Consider the following 21,930-nt stretch of genomic DNA (forward strand, 5'->3'; position numbering starts at 1 on the left):
AATGGAAAAAACATTTTAGACCCAACCCGGAGCCATACACAAAGGGCCAAATCACATTAGAATATTTTATACATAAAACCAACAATGTTTTAGGTGAGGCAAGGAGGTGTGTTACTAAGGTTGAGCAGCAGATGTATCTATAGAGAATCTCAGGAATGTTAAGTGTATGACTGAGCATCTTTACCTTTACTCAGCTGCATTGAGAATTTTTTAATTAAAATATACTGTGCTTTCAAAAAGCCTCCTGTGCTTTCAAAAAGCCTAAGAGTAGAATAAGTCCCTTATATGAGGAAACCACAGATCTTGAAAACAGGGATGTTCATTGATGTTCTTTGGCCACACTGCTGTTTGGTTTAACTAACATTTCTGGTAATGGAATTGCTCGAGTCTCAGAATTAGTTTGCTTCAGATTTTTATACTTTTGCCAGACCTCTTCCTGTTGACATATTCAAACTGAATTAAAATTATTTGTGTGACATCATAAGCAGTGTAAGTATAGCATTTGAAAACAGTGTAAAGCTCTGATGTATTAATTAATCTATTTGGGTATGTTTGCTTAGAAACCTGGAATGAAGCCTGTTTTAAAATATATCTGTATTTAGACTATAATCCAAAAAGAGTTAGAAAATTTGTAACCTCCATAACATTTCAAAATAGCCATTCTCCATCTCTCAACATCTCCTACTCCAACTAAGGCATTTATGTTTGGAAGTGGGGAAGGTAGCAGAAACAGAATATTTTAAATAAACAGCTATGTCCTCATTTTTAGAAAGATCATACATTAAGTGCCATCACTATTTTTATATTAGAATCACCCATGAACAAGATTAAAGTAATCCTCATCTTTCTTAAACGAAGCAGTTGATACAAACATTGAACCTGTGTATGTATCTTTCTTTACTGAGTGATATACTATAAAATGTTTATTGGAAATATGAATGTACAGTATGCTGAAAATGGGCACTTTTCCAACAGGAAAATGGACTGTCTGTGGTCTCATTTAGCTATTGGATGAAGTAGATTCTACCTTTTAAATTCTTTAAAGTAACTAAGTGCTTGACCAAGAGACTGAAGAGCTAAGAAATTTAAAGCCAAGGAGTTAGGAGCCACTGCCAATGGAAGAGCAAACAAATTTAAAAGAAAACATCTCAGAGTATGTATTTTACTCTGAGTATAAAATAAATTTAAAAGAAAGCATCTTTGATACATTATATAAGTTAATGGGCACTTTTTAGTAACACTCCCAGTTTTTAAGAGTAAAGGAAAATACCCTTGCTTGCTAATTCCTAAATTAAACCAAGAAGGAATTCAATTTTCAATTCTGTTGTTTCTGCCTTCCATAGAATGTTAGATTTAACAATTCACAATAATTGGCTCTGAAAACCGATTGCCTGAGTTGCAATCAAGCCCCTCTCCTTTGTGCTGGGAAGCCCTTGGCAGGATATTCAACCTTCAGAAGTCTCAGTTTCTTCTGCAAGAGTAGGCTGATGGCACCTGGAGCTTAGAGATGTTTGGGGATTACATAGTAAGATATGTGTGAAGTGCCTGACACCATCTAGATACAGTAAACCTTAGCTCAGGTTGTGATGGAGTAAAGCTTTCCTTTATGCTCAAAGAGATCTGTGCCAGGTAAGATCAATACTCACTATTGCTCTAAAATAGATCACCCACAAAATAAAAATAGACTCCATCCTGAGTATGGCTCAAAGCATCATTTGCATTCAGCAAGTATTCTGCAGGGGCAAACCACAGCTATACAAGTGCCGCTTCTTGTCCTGTAAAACCATTCCTGCTCCAGCAGCTAGGTCAGGGGCTAGGACTGCCACAATGAGCAACAGCCTGCCCTTACAGAATGTGCAGTGTGGGAGGAGAGATGAAGGAGTGAGCAAATAACCCAGGGGGAGTGAACAGAGCAGGTAGGAAAAGCGTTGGTCTTGGACCACATATGAAAATACTCAGCCACCGCCATCCAAAATCAGACCCTGCAGATGGTCTCAGCCCCTTTCATCATGGTGCTAGTAGCATGCTCCTCCCCTGGGAAGGCAGGCTGGTGGGAGAGCCTGTCCATCTCCATGTGGTGACCTGGGGAGAGGCGGGATCTGAGGTACATACTAACTAAAGGTACAATCAACCTACCGCTTATATTATTAAATATAGATTCATAGAGTTCTGAAATCATTTTGAGTAAGTGAACTCTGCCTTGGTAGACCCAGAGAAAACTCTGGTTTATCTTATCTGGTCCATAGGTTTACTTTTTATCACAAGAAAGGGAAATAAGATGTTTCCAGGGAAATAGTTGTTAACCTCAGCTGCATGTTAGAATCACCTGGTCTTTTAAAAAGAAACCTGTGCTGGGGGTTGGTCCCCCACAGGCATTCTGATGGAACTGGATCCAAGCATTAGTATTTTTAAAGCTTTCCAACTGATTCCATTGTGTAGCCCACATTGAGAGCCACTACTCTACCTACCCTGGGTTTTATTTCCCCCAAGATGCTCTAATAAATTTCAGGAGACTGGCTGAGCCCAGATTCTGTCAACAAGTTTTCCAAATGGCAGTTCCTAATTTAATGTGAGTCCATCTGTTTTCCCTTTGGAAACACATGAGACTTCCTGCTGGTTCAGTCAAGCGGTGGTGTCACCTGGAGAAATACTCATCTTAGACTCCGAGTGGAGCAGCAGGGGGCTTTTTCTTCTAACACTCTGCCTCCATAGGGGGAGTCTCGCCTATTTTTCATATCTCCATGGAATGGCCAACCCACAGGTTTTGTTCTAAAGCCTTCTACTCTATTATTTATAAACAGGTTCATATCCTGTCTACCCTAAATCTCTCATAGAGCAATGTGAAGCCTGTTTTTACATACAAAGTTGAAGCATTTTATATTTGGTGCCGTCATCCATTTACTTCCAGGTTCTTGACTCCTCTGTTGGACATATAGTCCTTCACTTACCTCCGTTTATGTGACATTTGTGTATAGGTTCTGTTTCTACCATTTTATTCCCCATTCAACAAAAATCTATTCAATGGCAGATATGAGCCAGGCGTGCTCCTGGACATTAGGGACAAAGTAGTGTCCAAAAATTCCTGCCTTTGTGGGACTTACATTCAGTGGAAGGAAAGCAGAAGAGAAATACATAAGTAACTAAAACATGTGGCATGTTCAAAGGCACTAAATGCTATGGAGGAAAGAAGGCAGGGCAGCGGGAAAGGGAGTGCTAGGGACAGGGCTGGGATTATAATGTCAAGTCAGCCTTGGAGTATTGTCCAAGCAAGAGCCAGTGAAGGCTTGGACCAGAGTGGTAGTGCCGGAGATCTGCTTGGAATCTAGGTAAGTTTCAGCAAGGCCTGAATAAGACCAGGGATTGAGCCATGCAGATATCAGGAAAAGGAGAATTGCAGGCAGGGGGTATTGCAAATGCAACAGCCCTGAGACAGGGCTGGGATGTTCAGGGAACTGCAAGAAGGTCCAGTGTGGCTGCAGCAAAGCAGGAGTGAAGGAGGCGGCTTTGGCCCTGGTACTGAGGGCGGGAGAAGTGTGGATAACATAGCGCCTTGCAGGACTCCTATAAAGATTTTGTTTTTCTCTGAGTGGGAGAGAGTTATTACAAAGTTTTGAGCAGAGGAGAAACATAGTATTGTAATAGGATCATTCGGGCTGCTCAATTGAGACCAATCTGTATGGGTCAGTGGTAGAAGTACAGAGACCAGTCATGAGCATATCGTAATAATCTAATTGAGAACTGATAATGGCTTAGACCAGGGTAATAGCAGTAGAGATGAGGCAGACATGGTTGAAAACTGAATATATTTTTGAAGGTGAAATTTTCTGCACTTAAGTGTCTAATTTTTCCACATTCCTCTTAAAAGACAGAGCCTCAACCCCCAGTAAGGGGCCCAAGTAATGCTAGTCATAGCAGAAGGTTAACTTTCTGGCTCTTGAATACCACAAATTCAGTATCATGTTTTTTGTTTTTTGTTTTTTAAGGAATGCTGCTATTACTGATGTGGTTCACTCCTGATCCACTGTAACATCCCACAGACCTCACTCTCCCATTTTTCTGTTCTTGTGCATTGCTGGGCATTTGCCATTGAGGATTTTGACCCAAACTAACAATGATCACCATTACCTTGCTGTTGTTTAGTAACCGCCTGTTGTTCCCTTCTCTTCGGTCTTTACCTGACTCTGTGGTAGGTCCCCAGAAGGTGACTTGGGCCGGCAATGGGAGTAAAGAGCATGGTACAGCTAACATTATTATATACGAGCCCAAGGTTCAACACAGATCGGGCTGCAAAACCACCTACATGGGGCGTTCCCATTCCTGTCTTCCTTCTCCCAGCTCCCGGTACAAGGCAAAGTAAGATTTTCCTTTTCAACCTCCCGCTAAATCTCTCAGGTGGCCTTCTATGCCTTCTTTGCTTTCCCTTTGACCCTAAGCAGAGTACAGGTGTCAAGAGAAAATGCAGATCGTTGCAAAAGAAATCTGGTGGTTCTCTTCCCCAAAGCTAAGTGCACCTAACTACATTCAGGATTTACAGAAGTATTTATATGTTTTTAATAACTGGTAGAATTTCAGAATAAGTATACACTCATTTTTTACTCACTCACTCGTCCAGCAACTATTAATTGACTACTCTTATGTGCCAGGCACTGTTCTGCACACTGGGAGGTGGGAATGAACAGAACAAAGTCCCTGTTTCTCATGGAGTTTGCCTTAGAACATGGGAGACACGCAAAACCCCAGGTAAACGAGTAAACACCTGTGTAGTACTTCTGGTAAAGATTGTGCTGTTGAGAAAAGTAACAGGAACAAGAAGAAGGGAATGTGGCAGTGGCAAGTTAGTATTAATATTTTAAATAGGGTGATCAGAGAATGAGTCTCTGATAACACGACATTTGCTCAGAAACCTACAGGAAGTGATGTGGGATTCAGCCCCACAGCAGGTGGGAAAATGCTCCTTCAGGAAGTCCTTAGGTGGTGTCCTTCTCTCTGTATACTTCCTAAGTGACTTCATCCCATCCCATGGCTCTGACCACTCCTATTCCCTGACAGCTCCTGCCCAGATCTCTCCTAACCCTAACCAAGTATAACCAGTGTTCATGGAACCCTCCAGCTGGGTGTCTGAAAGATAGAAGTTTCAGCTTTAACATGTCTCTAACCAAATCTGCTATTCCTATAGCTTTCTTCTCCCTTTAGTCAATGCCAACTCCATCCTTTTGGTTTAACAAGTCAAAAATCTTGGTATCATTTCCCTCTGTCTCTAACCAGACTTATCATATAAATCATGAGTTACTTGCATTGGCAAAGGCTTGAAAAGGAGGGAACTTGGGAAGCTGGGACAAAGAAATTGAGGTAAAATAGAAAGCAGAGCATTAATAAAAGTATCTGCAGGGCAGTATTCCATGACATGAAGAAAATTGAAAGTAAGGGAATGTGAGAGCTAGTACTCAGATGTATGTGAAATCATAGCATGAGTCAGATTCCCCTAAAAGAGCCACAGCTTCAGAGTGGCCCACTATGTTTGGGTATGTATTAACATCAAGAATTAGTTGGCAGAACTAGGCAGAGAAAGACAAGTTCCAAATGATTTCACTCATTTTTGGAGTATAACAACAAAGCAAAACTGAAGAATCAAAACAACAGAGGACTCACAGAACCCAAGAAGGGACTAGTGGTTACCAAAGGGTAGGGGGTGGGAGAGGGTTCATGGGAGGGAGGGAGAAGGGAATTAAGGGACATTATGATTAGCACAAATTATGTAGGGGGGTCATGGGAAGACAGTGTAGCACAGGGAAGACAAGTAGTGAGTCTGTGGTATCTTACTACACTGATGGACAGTGACTGCAATGGGGTGTGTTGGGGGGGACTTGATAATATGGGTGAATGTAATATCTACAACGTTGCTCATGTGAAACCTTTATGAGATTGTATCAATGATACCTTTATAAAAAAAACTTATAAAGAAATAGTTGGCAGAACTAAGCCTATAGCTCTGTGGATTGGACACATCCTTTAGGTACCCATGGACATTTTTCACATAATGTTCACCTAAAGTATTTTACATCCCTGCCTCTGAAAAGGCTGTGGGGTCTGGAGAGGGAAGCTAGAAATGCAGAGTCATAATTTTACAAAGACAGTGAACATTTGAACTATTTTTAGAACAACGAATCCTCTTTGCAGGCATATCTGCAATAAAGCAAAACACTTTGCTGTAACATCAGGAAAAAGAGATCCTGATAATTTTCTAGGGGCAAGAAATGGTTAATAGTTAAGCATCTTGATTAAGTTAATTTGAGCAAGAACAGTGTAAAGGAAGTAAGTAGTCACTGTCCTTCTATTTCAATTTGGTATATGTTTCCCGTTATTCAGATTCTCAGTACAGAAGGTTCTTGCTGTTTTGCTGCACTGAGTTCCTGGAGATCACATACAGATGCCCCAAAAGGGTAAAGTACAGGGGTTGCATTCACTACCAAAGGGTTTAGCATAAACGAAAAAGAGGTGTAACCAAGAGTATAACATAAAAGACCTTGTGTGGCTCTGGCGAAAATAGCTTTTTACTGTAGAAGATTAAGTCCATACCAGCTACTTTCTCTTGGAGAGAAGCTGAGTCCTTTATAACCTTTAAAAAGATCTTTCCTCAGACTGTATTTCTGTCAGTGCCACATTTTAGGCTAGAGTGCACAGATTGCAAGTATGACGGCACCGAATTCAGTCCTCAGAGAGAGAACGCCCCAAATAGGTGTTTTTGCCAATAGATGGCAAAGCTGAAATTCCTTTTATTAGAGACTAAAACAATTTCTTTCATGAAGTAGAATGAACTTGGGCATTGGACTTGGACAGTCCTGAGTGGGAAGTTTGCTATGCCATTCATAGGCTTTGTAACCTTGGAGAAATTTAATCTCTCTTTGCACATTTCCTCTTCTGTAGAGCAAAGATAATACTACTTCACAGGCTTCGTGTGGAAGTTCAACAGATAACATGTTTAATGCCTGGTAGTTAATAGGTGTAATAATAATAAGTGTTCATTGTTATCCCTTTCCCATTTAACAGAAATTATTTTTTTGTTTGTTTATTCTGTTTTTATAAAAAATCATTTTTCACTGTGATACCTCAAGTTAGAAAGAAGTCTCCAAATACCAAGGACTTCTTATTCTTAACAGTAAACTTGCTGTCACATGTATCAAATTTGTTAGCTCTATTAATATAGTAGTAGCTGTCATATAAGGAGTGCTAACTTCTTACTTAGTACTGCAATAAATGTTTGCCACAGTTATCTCTTACACCCACTTCCCCACAACCATGTGAAGGAAGATATGATCCTTTTCCCCATCTTAAAGATGAGGAAACACAGATTAAGTAACCAAGCTCATGAGTGGCAGAGCCAGGATTCGGGCATAGGCACCTTGATTTCATTGCTTTGCCCCCCAACCACTGTAGTACTAGAGTAATACTTTAATACTCTTACCACTACATCAATACAAATGTCTGTTCTTGCCTTAATCACCAGGGGTATATCTCCTCTAAAAGAACCAAGATTGGGTATAGAACATGTAATCTACCCTTTATGCTTGCTTTTTCTCTTTTTCCCTTTCCTATAATAAAACTAGAGCTCTAGAATGAGTGGAGGTCCTATACCATTTGGGAAAAAGTGAGTGGGGTAGTAACAATACATAAATCTGGACTTTTAAAATCATTTAAGATCTCGTCACTTAGAAAATCTCATTTGACCCCCACAGGCCCTTTCCTTTCCCCTATTTAATTCTGCAAGTTAAAGAAAAGAATGGTACAAAATATTTATTAGATCAGCGTAGTCCATATTACTGTGCTTCCACTCCCTTGGACATTTTCTTTTTTTAATCCGTTTACATGTTTTTTTGCCTGTTGCCATGGTAAAGCTTATTCCATGATGTGAGAGACCTTAGTGCTGAAGAAGGTTTTCTTATGTTAAATCCTGCATTTTATCTTGGTGTTACTAGGGCAACCCAAATACTATTTTCTCTTTGAAGCTGATACCTTTAAAGCTGTTATACCCTCATGCTGACTCATTCATGTCCTTACAAACTTTTTTCTAGTTTCATTCCTGCAGTTCATTTCTTTACACAGATGTTTTCTGCTTTTCTTTAGTCATAATAGTTGATAAACTGTTGGTGCAGTGGTTATATATTTGGGGGAATTACAAATCCCAATGGAGATTAGAAAAAAGCTATGGACTTTCTCACTAGAAAAAAAAATGCTAGTTTAAGAAATAATGGGTAAATATACAATGGGGAAAGGATTGTCTCTTCAAAAAATGGTGGCGGTAAACTGGACAGTCACATGCAAAAGAATGAAATTGGGCCACTTAGATAATATACAAAAATTAATGCAAAATGTATGAAAGACTTGAACATGAGACCTGAAACCCTAAAACTCCTAGAAGAAAACATAGGCAATAAGCTCCTTGACGTCAGTCTTGGTGATGATTTTTTGACTCTGACACCAAAAACAAAGGCAACAAAAGCACAAATAAACAAATGGGGCTGCACACACAGCAAAGGACACCGTCAGTAAAATGAGAAGACAACCTATGGGATGGGAGAAAACAATTGCAAATCATGTATCTGATCATAGTATCCAAAATATATAAAGAATTCATACAACTCAACAGGAAAAAAGGCAATCAGATTTTTTAAGTGGGCAGAGGATCTGAATAGATATTTTTCCAGAGAAGACATACAAATGACCAACAAGTACATGAAAAGGAGCTCAGCATCACATCGTCAGGGAAATGCAAGTTAGAACCACAAGGAGACATCACTTCATACATGTGAGAATGGCTGTCAAATCAAAAAGACAAGAAATAATAAGTGTTGGAGAGGATCTGTAGAAAAGGGAACCCTTATGCAATGTTGGTGGGAATATAAATTGGTGTAGCCACTCTGGAAAACAGTATAGAATTTCCTCAAAAAATTAAAAGTAGAACCACTTTACAATCCAACAGCTCCACTTCTGGGTATTTTTCTGAAGGAAACAAAAAAACTAACTCAAAAAGATACCTATACCCCATATTCATTGCAGCATAATTTACAATAACCAAAATATGAAAACAACCTAAGTGTCCATTAATGGATGAACAGATAAAGCAAATGGAATACTTGAATAATGAAATATTGTTCAACCATAAGAAAGAAGGAAATGCTGTCAATTGCAACAACATGGATGGACCTGGAGGGCATTATGCTATGTGAAATAAGTGAGACAGAGAAGGACAAAGACAGTGTGATCTTACTTAAATGTGGATTCTTAAAAAAAATTTAAGAAAAAAATAAACTGAACTCATACATAGAACAGGTAGGTGGTTGCCAGAGGCGGCAGTGGGTATTGGAGAAATGAAGATGGTCAAAAGGTACAAATTTCTAGTTACAAGGTACGTCCTGCAGATGTACAGTGTCGTGACTATAGTTAATAATGCTGTACAGTACATTTGAAATTTTTAACTGTATGGTGATGGATATTAGCTTATTCTGGTAATAATTTCATAATATACATATACACATGTCAAATCATTTTGTTGTACACCTAAAACTGAAGCAATGTTATATGTCCATTATATCTTAGATTTAAAAAAAGAAACAGTGGATGGAAATATTGCACACATAGTATCTCTTATTACCCAAATCTATTTGGATGTTGGGTTTTGAATAGCAAGGTGCAAGTGTTTGTGTAGCAAGGGATTAATAAAAAAATCTCAACCTATTTCATTTCTAAATTCAGATTGTAAAAGTTAAGATACCTGTTTATTTCCATTTTCATTCTTACTTCATCCCAGGGCTGTTTCATATTTGGTCCTCTGTCTCCATCCTTCTCCGGCAGTCTCTTCACAAGCTACCTGCAGGTATTGAATAGCTAGTTGGTATGGATCTTTCCCCTTGATGCTCTGGTTCACACAAACTCTTTGGTTTGAACCTATACAAAGAGCTGAGGAGCAAAGAGAAGGGATAACACATTTTGAGTTGCCTTGTCTAAGATTGTGTGGTCCACGTATTTGACTGTAGCTTATTTGTCTTTCATCCCCAGTACAAGACACATAGTAGTTGGACAACAAATGCTGAAGAAGGAGGGGGAAAGGGGGAGTAAGAAGGCAGAAAGAAAAGGATGGAAAAAGGATATATCCAAGGGAGGGAAGAAGAAAAGGAAAAAAATATATAGACCGAAGACTGCATTCCTATGTATAACTCAAAGTCATTTCCTAAGGAGGAATCCTATGCAGATTTTGAACGAGGTGACCACACTGCAGGCTGGCACACGTTTGGACCTCATAGTGGCCATTTGTGGTCAGTACCAGGAAGTAGCTAAGCAGCCCCCTCATGGTGACACCTGGCCCACTGAGATCCCAGAACAATGTTGACTATATGTGATGAGAATTTTGTGAACTCAGTGCCAAACATGGGTTACTCAGCCAGAACTTTGGGGCATCTTTTCACTGAATTAACAGAAGCATTGAGGCATCATGCGGAGGATGATCCAGGGAAGCTGGTTCATGTATGTTAGAAGGCAGCTTAGCAGCGGGGTACACAGTGAAGTTCCTAAAGTCTACATGCTTCTACAAAAAAATTGCTTTTTAACTTTTCACACATACCTTAGAAAAAGACTCAGTAATTCCTGGTGTCTTTGCCATTTCAGTCTAAGAGCAAGTGACTTGTTGCCCGCTTTGTCTCAATGAACCTGGACCAACCAACTTGGGCCACCCCTACCCTTTGTCTCTAGAGATACAAAATATCAGATCCACCCTTACTCAAAATAAACAGAAGCCAAACATTTGTGACGCATGTTGGAGAGCAAAATGATGCATCTTAAAGGGGGAGCACAGCCATCACACTGCAGACCTTTCATTCTGCCTGGAATATTCTCCAGGCTCTAGTGTCCAACTTTACCTGGATAACTATTCCTATCTATACTTCATACTTCCATTCAGGCATTTTTTTCCCAAAGCTCCAGCAGCTCAGGTACCTCATTATACTAGCAGAGTATCCTAAGCTTCCGCTTCATCATACCTATCACAATTGTGATTAAATGGTTGTGTGTAATTATTTACTTATTTCTACCATAACATGAGGTTCATAGGAAGGGGCTGTTGTACTCATTGGTATATACACATTAGTAAACTCAGTGCCCTGCAGGTAAAAGCTACTCTCGTATTTGTGGAAAGATTGAATAAAGCCACCAGGCTCTGTGGTAGATGCTAGGGATATAAAGCTTTACAAAGACACTGCATCTATCATTGAGAAACTTTGTGCTCCTGGAGTAGCTGTCTCCCATAGGGAGCTGTCCTCAAGTAGGAAAAGACCAAGGGTGAATGAAGAGCGTATGGCTTTCTCCACCTCATTTCCCCAAATCCCATCTATTTCCCACACAAATCCCAACACTGATCCTGTTTGTATCTAAGGACATGGAATAGAGATGAACCAACTTATCTTTCCACAAATTTCCTTCTTTGTTGAGTGGACTTTTGTTTTGCAGAAGCAATTTTAATTTATGTCTGTATAACCATTTTCAGATCCCTAAAACATTAGTGTATTACGTTTTTAGCATGGGCCATCTGAAAATAGCACCAAACATTACAGAACAAATAAAAACAAACATCCCCACAGTTGTCCCATAAACCTTGTCTTTCCCTTGGCCCTGAGCTGCCCAAAAGATCATCCATGCATTCCACTTCACTTCAGAACCTCCAAAGATCGCTCAGCTTTGAAATATTTGACTTCTAAAAGCTTTTTTTGTTTCATTCTTACTTTTTCCTACTAAATCGAAAGTTTTAAATAAATCCCTATGACCTTTCTACACAAGTGTTTTTCCTTGCAAGTATCCCCAAATCACCTCTCATCCACCTGATGAAGGTGCTGAACAAAACAGCTTTAGATAACTGGATGTCGCCGTGCAAGCCGATACGTTGCTGGACTTGGTATCTTGTTTTCTAGGGCTTTCAACCATTTTAAAAATAAACTCAACAGGGCTCTCAATATTGTTGAGGTAGTTTTCTCAGGAAGACCTCATATGGCCCCAAGTCATCTTTCTTACTAGTAAAAACAACTGCAAAATGTTATATAGTTTGTATATAAAGATGGCACTGCTTTGGGATTTATTGATCTATCCCACTTGGTCTCAAATTTATATTGGTCTCTAAATTTTGTCCTCTGTTTTCTTTTTTGCTGATAAGGTATTCCAATGAATTTTTCAGAGATCTCACACTTAGACTATTCTTTTAACTTTTTAAATTAATTATTCATTTAGCCAATGAATATATGTTGAGCACCTATTATGTGTTAGAAAAGCAATGAAGACTAACATCAGTCCAAGAAACACACAAAATGCATGGAAAATGGTGTCTGCAAGGGGCCATCAGGGGAAGTCCATAGTGCGGTGAGCCTGCAGAGCTGGGTTTAACCTAGGCTGGGAGACCAGGGATAGTTTCCCTGAGCAAGTGACACTAGAGCTGAGGTCTACAGGGTGCACAGGAGTCTGCACAGCAAGAGGGGATTGAAAGAACATTGCAGCTGTAGAGTTAGCACCACAAGGCCCTGCTACTATTGCTTGTATCTTCTTCATAGTGACTTTTCAAGAGCCACACAGATCATTTGACCCTTGCAATCATGTAATGTATATCACCTAGTTTCATGCTTTCTTTTTGGTGATGGTGGGGGAGATACTTTTTGTTGTTGTTTTTGTTATTTTAACTAAATAACGTATCATCTCCAGAGACATGTATTTTAGTGAACTGATGCACATTTTCCAAGCATTTCTTCCACTTAGATTTTTAACACAGTCTAGATCTGAGAGGCAAGTAGCCTTTGTCCATATTCTCCCAGAGCCTTCCTATACAGAAGCCTTTCATGCCTTCCCTCGGTTTCTAGAATGTGAGCCTTTAGGAGTGTCAAATATCATCATGTTAGGTTTTATTTAGCTTTGTTATGAGAAAATAAGAGTTGGAAGAGGGATATAATGTCTAACTTGGAAAAGATGACCATTAAATCAATAAGTTAAATTTAGAGCCAAACCCAACAAATATTTTTCCTGTAGGCACAAAGCCTACCATGAAATATTTATTGGTTATGTGGACAAAAACCTAATATGCACATTTCCGGGTGCATTCACATCAGTTTTAATATACTGACTATAAAATTATGGTAGTTGTTAACTATCTTCTACTTCTACAGAGTTGTTTTTTCTTGGAGGTTGGAGGGCTTGAACTTCTTTCCATCATGGATTTTACTGAGTACATCCAACTGGAAAGGCAACCAAGAGCTGATTTCTTCAGAACAACTTTCTTGAAAATCCCCAAAGAGAATTATTCAGTAGTTAGTGTTTTTCTGCTATATTCAAACTTTCCATGGTCCCTGATCTGAAAAGGGATATTTTAGATGGTAGATTCCTATAAAGATGAGTTTAACAAAAACAGTAATGAAAATGGTCATACTATACATCCATTAGTCTTTCAGTCTTTCACTTTAAACTCCAATCTCTTATTTTCTGAGCAGTATTAGTTTCCTAGTTATTGTATCTAATATGGCTAGAAATTTTGAAATTTACCAAAATTCAAAGAAAATTTTTCATAACAAGTTACATTAGCTGGCCTGTCACACACTTTTGTTAGCCTCTCTGTTTTTATAAGTACCAGCTTATTTGAGTTTGTGAAAAGGTATTTGTAAAACAAGCCAAACTTCCTGTTGGAACAGAAAAAGTAACTTTCCCCCATGGAATCACTAGGAATTCAACTGAACAAACTATCAAGCATTTTAGGCCCTGGAGATGGCAATGTGAAATAAAAGATGACCCCTGCCTTTTCAGACTACTTTAAGTTCCAGGAGTTAAAAAATAAACAAGAACCTTTAGTTTTAATATTCAGAAGGGCAGGAGTCTTCCTGTCTTGTCCACCTTCCTCTTTGCTGTCCCTTCGTCGGAAGGAAAGTAGGCTTCCAGAGTGACGGCTCAGGCCCCCTGGTTTTGTCTGGGTTTTCTGGCCTGTGCTGTATGTTCATGGTGTGCCTGCTGCTCATAATTATTGTGTTGTCTTTGCTCAAGGAGTAAAATTGATTAGAGGTAAACCTGTCTCATTGAAGGAAGAGATAAATCATCTTCAAAATAACCATGACAGCTTTACTCAGTTGAATCCTAGACTTAGCATTTAGATGTGGAAACCAATAAAATGAACTGAAAACCTGAAACCTTGTCTAAAACACATTTCAATGATATCAAGAATTTGGGGGGAAACCCACAATCTTTTCAAGAATTTCAAATCCTACTGGGGGGAGGGATTAAGCATATACTGTACCTCCTGGAAGACTGTATCTGATTTACAGGAGACAGAAACAACATGGAATGAAGAGGTGACCAGGAAGAACAGTGGGATGGAGAAAGCTGAAGCCATATTTCTCAGAGATCTTAGGGGTATTGAGAGTAACAGAGTTGAGGGAGGGAATGAGTAAGACAGATAACAACTTAGCTTCATTTTAGAAGAAATTTGTGAATTCAAATTTAGTTAAAATGTACACAGTAACTGTTAAAAAGTTATTAGTGTCATATAGATATAGCTAAAGCTCTTTGATAATAATCCTAAAGAAATTAAGCTGCCTTTTAAGATCTCACCAAGATTTAGAAATGTAGTATTCCAAATCATTATATTGTAAACAAGACTATTATGTTTGGATCTGTTTTCTGTCACTTCTTTCTTAATAGGATAATGTTCTGATAAGGGAGTCAACAAAATGTGACCATTGGGTACAGTCTGTGGCATAAGAAGTTATTATCGATTGACATATCCTCTTTAGCCCTGGCGGACAGGACATTGTGCATTAAAATTTCAGTGATCCTTAACTTTGAAATTATAAATTATTCTTGACTCTTCTTTCCAAACACTTTCTTCAGTGTGTGTTCTTTTAACAATCATTATTTATAATGTGAACCTACATGGTAATAGTTACTCTTTTATTTATTGCTGTGTCAAACTTGTAGCAGAGAATAACACATAATAGAAGAATTTGTTCTCTACTAGAAAATGGTGGGTTGGGTATATGTACATGTGTGTGAGTGTGCATGTATATTTAGGCCTTGTTCAATTTTACAAGTATGTATTGAGGGTCTATTCTAAGGCATTGCATTGATTTCTAAAAGACTAAGAAATAAACAAGATATGATCCCTGTCCTCAGTGAAATAAAAATAACTCTTTAAATGAACGATTGGCATAGGAAACAATAACCAATGACATTCACAAAGCAGATCAGTTACAATTCACCCTTTATAGGAGCTTCTTTAGTCTACATACATCCTCCCTTGAGAGTACACATGTGTGAGGGCAGGTTCCGTAGTTATTTTGTTCACTTCCAAATCCCCAGCACCTAACATGGTACCTGATATATTTTACATAATTATTTCATAGCAAATACATGAGCAAATGAAATTAACCTGTGCTTTTTAGAGAGAAACTTCAACTACTCATTATAACACATAACAAATTTTTAGTGTATCGAAAAACTTGCTACTATAATAAAGGTAACTGTTGAAACAACCATGTAAGGCAAGGCCCTTGAGATGTACCCCTGATACAGGGGTTTTTCTTTACATATGTGGACTATGTAACAAGGAAGAGAATAATCTCTTTTTTAGGTTAAGAGAGAATAAGAATTTCTAGATGGAGCTCCCCTCGTGACCAGTCAGAGAAACAGGTTAAGCTCAATTTGAATGTTTTCCACATAATGCAACTGGACCATTAGTTTAACATATGATGTGGAAATACCCGAGGAGATGACAATACAGAAGTATCCACTGGGTTCCAAGTTTCACTTGCCTCTTATGATTCTCTCTAAATCTGAAGTTCTTGTTTTATGGGTTTAAGGGCATGGTAATCATTTAAATGTATTAATAGCATCTTATTTTTTATTTTACACTGTCAAATAGGGACATGAAAAGAGAAACTGAGGATAGAAGAAATTCTATTCAAGCTGTTTGTTTCTTAGTATATTAGAGATTCTTTACATTTGAGTCAGCATGATGTAGTATTAACTAAGAGCTGTAGAGGTGTAAGATTTGGTTAGAAGTCATGGTTCACCATTAGATATGTTCCTTGGACAATTCACCTAATCTCTCTTGACTCAAGTTTTTCACTCATAAAAGAGAATTGTTGACTGGATGACCTCTGAAGTGTGTTTCAGGTTCTAAAATTGTATAACCTGTTTGTGATTTTCTTTTAACCAAATACATTTCTATAGAACCATGTAATTATGATCTTCCTCAGCAGATTTTTTTAGAAATATCTTGTCATGTGTACCACAACTACAGGATAAAACACAAGTTAGAGTCATGCTTTCCCAAAAGATAAAGGAATCATTTTTATGTAATTGGAAAATTTGACATTTTTTCCTGTATCTTATTTTCACATTTGCATGCTAGGAGAAAAGTAGTTTGTTTTTTATAGTTGTTGTTTGAACATATCCTGATGACTTTATTTTGATTCATGGAGCCTTTGGGTACAACTGAGGAAAGCCCATAAATGGTGGTATTTCTGTGCCTTTCCTCTTTTGTGCTTCTCCATGCCCTCCTTGGCTGTGGGGATGTCCTGGCCCTGCTCTGTGGGGTCTTCTCCCAGGACGTTACCCAGACACATGCTTTGCCTTTACAATGATTGTTTCTAAAACTAAAGGTAATTGCATCCCCCTTTCTTCATTAAAACTACTACCCATTCACTAGTTTATTCAGCAAATACTGAGTGCCTACTATATGCCAAGCATTATTTTCTAAGTAGCTTCTAGGATACACGGAAAGAAAGTCCCTGCTTCCATGAAGCGTACATTCTTTCAGGAGACAGATCATACATTAAGGAACATAATGAATAAGGTGGGTTTTTTTGTTTTTTTTTTTTAACAGACTGGATGTGAGATATAAGACAAAGAAGGGTCAGGGATGACACCAAGAATTTTGGCCTAAGTAACTGGAAAATGGAGTTGCCATCAACTGAGATAAGGAAGTTGCAAGAAGAACAGAGCTTTGCTGGGGACAGGGTGGGGGTGTTGAGATAAGGGAATGGAACTGGAGTTGGTTTGGAACATACTGAGTGTAATGTGTCTACTGAAATATCCAAATGGACGTGTCTAATGAGCAGCAGGGTCCATGAGTCTGGATGCAGATGTGAATTTGTGTTTGGTTTAGATGCTACTTAAAGCATTGTGACTAGATGCAATCACCAGGGGATGAATAACTTAGGGAAGAGAGGAGGACAAGGGACTAATCACTGGGCACTCCAAAGTCAGAGGTCAGGGAGAAGAGGAGGAAACAGCAAAGGAGTTAAAGAAGGAGCAGTCAGGGAAGTTGGAGGAAAACCCAAAGTCTGTGGCATCCTGAAAGTCAAGTACAGAATGGCCAATGCTGCTGATAGAATGGATCAGGTGAGGTCTGAGAATTGACCACTAGATTTAGCAACATACATGAACAATATGTGTGGGTGTCTTTTCTGTAGAATTCATATTTCATGTGCTCAGGAATTATTGAATTCTTTAAATTCACCTTTGTAAGGGCCATTCACCATGTCACTGATATGATATCTGTTATCATTTGGAATTGGCCCTTGTTCCCTTGAGCAATGTATGATTATACTGTCCAAAGATGATGCCATTTTCCAACTGCCAACAAAATGCGGAACAAAACAAATGTTAGCCATATCCCCCTGACAGCCACAGAACAGTGTTAGCAATGAGGTTTGAATCAAAATAGAGTAAGTCTGATATTCTTATAATCATGGGTTAATAGAGTAGAATTTGTTCTGTGTTATTAATTCTGGAGAAGATATTAAAATTCTCCAGAGAGATGGGGGAAGACAGATTGTTTCAGGAAGAGCCAAATGAATGAAAGAAATAACAAACTCTGGGTTTTTAACTAGCTTTACCATTATTTTTTATCAAAGGATTATATGATAAAATATTTTTGAGAGGTTAGGTTTTGTAGATAATGGAGCTCTTAAAATGACTTTTGGTATTAAGTATTTTTAATAAAGGAAATGGACATGGATTTCTGCAGAAGGACACAGACACAGAGATATAACAAGAAATAAAAGTTTATATATTTTTAATTAGGACCCCAGAATCTCTTGATTGAATTTGAAATGCCATATTTCCAAAGACATTATTTAATTAGGTAAACTAAAATCTTACATAGTAAGTTGGAAATTGGAGTTGGAAGAAGATAATAAAGATCATCAATTACATTTCTAAAGATCATCAATTACATTTCTAAAATAGAACAAATTTTAAATAGAAATAAAATTACACTGATTGAACTTGAGGGGGAAAAAACCTTTTAAGCCTAGCAGTTTATTCAGAAGTGGTGCCTTCAGCTTAAAACGATAACGCTTAAAATAGGCACAAACTGCTTGGAAACTACAGTGATAAGGAGAAAGAAAGTAAGTGTAGCCACTGTAATGAATGGCTTTCAGAAGTGCTGAAATTTGTGAAGGAAGAATACAAAATTTTTTTTCAATTAGCAAAGGCAAGGTCCATCTGCCCCCTTGTTAATTATGGAGTTTTGTGGTCGGCTTCTACTTTCCCTATACCGGCCCTCCACCCCGTTTTATTTTGCATCAAAAATAATTCCAAGGATTATTGCTGTGCTGGATGTCAGCTTTGTGCCTTGTAATACATTAAAACAATGAGATGTGTGTGTGTGTATGTGTCTATGTATTGTACATCTGTGTGTATATTATACATCTGTCTACATATATTTATATGTAATATGTAAATACATATATAGGCATGTGCATAAACACACGTGCACATACACGTGCTCTTACCCAAGGTTAAGTGCAGTAAGAGTTTTACACTAAAAGTCTGTGCCATCTTGACCATTTATTTCGCTAATAACCCATCTTAACTAGGCTGTACCAGTATTAGGAAACAGTAGATAATACTTAAGTTTCTTGGATCCCTTAGTTTTTCTTGAATTTCCATATTAAGAGAATGATGCCTGTGAAGACAACCCAGCCAGGGACTCAGAGAACCTCGCCTGTTATGAACACTAAGGTCTTTGCTTTTTTAAAGAAAGGAAAGACACAGTGAGTCTTTAAGTTCAGTGGTTCTCAAAGTGTGCAACTCATGTAGACTAAGCCTTTTTAAGATTTTACAAGGTCAAAACTATTTTTTAATGCTAAGATGTTTTTTTGCCTTTTTCACTGATGGCGCAAAAGCAATTCTGGGTAAGGCACCTTAGCATAAATCAAGAACCAGACTGTACTGTAGCGATTGTTTTCTTCATTGGCACATACTTATGACTTTTTTAAAGTGCCAGTTTCATTTAATGTCCTCACTGAAGCAGCAAAACTTATGTTAATAACTCTCAACCTCTGACTACATATTGTATCGATACCCTGTGTGATGAAGGGGAAGAGCACACAAAGCACCTCTTTCCAAGGTACAGTGGTTGGTCTCAAGGGAAAGTCCTTACCTGGGTAGAATTAGCTGCTTTATCGTATTATACCATTTTTTACTTGAATTAAACAACTGATTATTCACACCAGAGTATGTGCAAGATTTTTTTCTCAAAATGTAAAGGGCCCAACACTTTCAAGGAAAACAACTGACCTAAAATTCCAGAAATAAAATTCAAACCTTCAAGTGGTGATGGGAATTTTGGAAAACTTGTATGCACCAGCAGGAGTTTGACAGCATCCTGTTACTTAAAAACTTCCGTGATGAAAGTAGTCTTGATATTAATGAATGTTGTTTTTAAAGTATAATTTGCAAACATTTAGAAGATCTGTATCACTCAGTGATTCAGTATTTTCCAGATGACCAATGTATGATGTTACAAAATCAAGAATGGGTAAAAGATCCATTCAAAGTAAGACAGATAAAAGAGTTTTAATACCATGGGGTTTTGAAGAGTACGCTGATACAGTTTTCCGATTCCATGTTGTATCTAAACAAGTCAGCTTAATATATTATCAGCATCTATAATTAGTAACTACAATTATATGAAAAGGCTGCTAAGAAAATTCTCCCTTTTCCAACTGTTTATCTGATTCATAAATTTCTATCAAAACAACATATTGCAACAGATTGAATGTAGAAGCAGTATGAGAATCCAGTTTTATTTTATTAAGTCAGATGTTAAAGAGATTCGAAAAATACAAAACAATGCCACTATTGTCATTAATTTTTCAAAATAAACTTTTTGTTAACATGTAATGGGCTTCCTATTTTAAATGAGTTAATATACACTTTCAACATTTCTTGGTTTTAATTTCTATTGTAAATATTGACAGGTATGATTGGGTCCTGAGATCAAAAAGTTTGAGAACCACTGCTCTCCATTGGTGTATTTGTTCCTGAGTTGCTCCTCACTTCAGAGAACAAGTGCACTTCCCTCCAAGGTGTACAGGAATTTATCATAAAGGAGACAACAAACAAATCTGCCAAAGAGACTGGAGCCCAGGGACTGTCCTTGTTTGTGCAGTCACTGCAGTTGGCTAAGGTCACCCCAAATCTGATTTGGATGAGCATTGCTCCATGAATGAGTACCTGCATTCATTCATTTGTTTATTCAACAGACAGTTGTTCAGGGCCTCTTATTTGCCAGGCTGGTGGAAAGTGATGGAGATGCAAAACAGAATATTGTGAACGTGGTGGGAGTCAAGATGAGGTAGTGCCTGTCTGTGACTGCTGCTGGAACAAGTGTGACTAGAAAGCGTTTGGGACAGAGACTCATTGAGAAGAAAGATCATGAAGTATCAGGAAATCAAACTTTGAACTAGTCTGAAATGTTAATGACACTGGGAATCTGCAGAGTTGTTTATTTAGCTTGTGTGGCTTGCCTGCAACATGGGTTTTGAGAACAGAAATGCACAGCATGTAGCTTCTTCTGTCAAGCTTTCAGCCTAGTGGCAGTAACAGAGTGGACTTAACAAAAGTTGTCTCAATAAAATGAAGAAATTATATCAAATGTTGCACAGATGCCAAGTAGGTAGGACACAGGTGAGAGCAGCAGCAGACAGTTGAAATTTGCAACATTGTGTTAAAGAACAAACCAAAGGAAGATATATTACTGCTGAAGAAAATGTCAGATAAAGCAGCAATTCAGAACGAGGTAACATTGCAATAATTTCCAAAGATATCCATCAGTGAACTTGAAGAAGAGCCCGTGCTTTTCTTTGGGCTGTTCATTGTACAGCTTTAATTTATACTAGGGAAGGGAAGATCCAGGAAAAACCGACAAGGCTGGGGAGAACAGGCAGCAAGTATAGCCTTTCCCCTGCTCTTTAATTAGGAGTAAATCACAAGCACAGACATAGAGAGCTGGATGATGGGTCCAAAGATGGCAAAAGGGAGAAATTTTCTTTTTGTTGCCATAAGATAGGAAAGAATATTTCTTGTCACCACAGCAGGATGATTGACAGCAAGTCCTGCACCACAGTACAGGTAGTGGAACTGATCATGAGAAAGGACAGTACAAACTAAGAAAGGCATGTGTTTCTTCCCCTTTCCCCAGAGCCTTGGGTGCATCTATTCAGTTATCTTCTGTCATTTAGATAGAGAGAGGCATTTCTAGGGCCAACAGATCTCTCAGAGGAGAAAACCAGGATGACTTTGAGGCTTACGGTGAAATAAGAGGAGTACAGGAAGTAAAGAAAAGAAACCAAGCCAAAAGCACAGGGACACTAGAAAGGAGGGGACAAGAAAAAATTGAAGGTGTCTCCAAACCCCCCACCACTACCACCAATGAGGTCTTTCCTCCTACAGGACAACAACCACGTGACAAGATAATTTGCTCTTCCCAGGAAACAAGCAAAATGCTTTACATATAGGGCTCAGTAAGTAATACAAAAGAATGCTGAGATTAAATTTTAAAAAATAAAGCACAACCCCAAGATGGTAAGATAAATGGCAAAAAGATTTCAAAGGATGGCTTCTGCTTTC

At 38.3% G+C, this 21,930-nt stretch overlaps 1 protein-coding gene across 2 annotated transcripts in view; it reads left to right on the top strand.

Annotated features, from left to right (window-relative positions):
- Window positions 1-21,930, top strand: part of LRRC8C (leucine rich repeat containing 8 VRAC subunit C) — a 73,526-nt gene that overhangs the window by 17,824 nt on the left and 33,772 nt on the right. The window lies entirely within an intron of this gene.

The sequence above is a fragment of the Manis javanica genome, chromosome 4, assembly GCF_040802235.1.
Source record: "Manis javanica isolate MJ-LG chromosome 4, MJ_LKY, whole genome shotgun sequence".
NCBI lineage: Eukaryota > Metazoa > Chordata > Mammalia > Pholidota > Manidae > Manis > Manis javanica.